Source organism: Trachymyrmex septentrionalis, unplaced genomic scaffold (genome assembly GCF_001594115.1).
Source record: "Trachymyrmex septentrionalis isolate Tsep2-gDNA-1 unplaced genomic scaffold, Tsep1.0 scaffold29, whole genome shotgun sequence".
NCBI lineage: Eukaryota > Metazoa > Arthropoda > Insecta > Hymenoptera > Formicidae > Trachymyrmex > Trachymyrmex septentrionalis.
In genome coordinates, this window is record NW_017305451.1 from 2,068,520 (window position 1) to 2,068,874 (window position 355).

At 35.8% G+C, this 355-nt stretch overlaps 1 protein-coding gene across 1 annotated transcript in view; it reads left to right on the top strand.

Annotated features, from left to right (window-relative positions):
- LOC108749463 (limbic system-associated membrane protein-like) overlaps positions 1–355 on the top strand; it is a 10,254-nt gene that overhangs the window by 3,018 nt on the left and 6,881 nt on the right. The window lies entirely within an intron of this gene.

The following is a 355-nucleotide window of genomic DNA, read 5'->3' on the forward strand; positions in this document are numbered from 1 at the left end:
CTTAAGTATAGAGTCTTGATGTCATAATATGACATTGATTCGAATATGACACGATCTACGTAATTGTATTTTATATCTGTTTCAAGTACAGAGTCTTGATGTCACAATATGACATCAAGATTCTGTACTTCAGACAGATATAAAATACAATTACATAGAGGGCTATATTAGCGTCTTGAGAAGTTACTTAAAACAGTCTTAACATAAGAACGGACTGCGAATATCGCTCTATATCTATTGTGTTTCGTGACTAAAATCTCATTGTAGACGCCACTTTAGACACGGGCGGAGAGATTTGTTCAAGCATATGGAAAGAGATAGTTATTTCTGCTCGTGTAGACGCGCAAACTAGGGT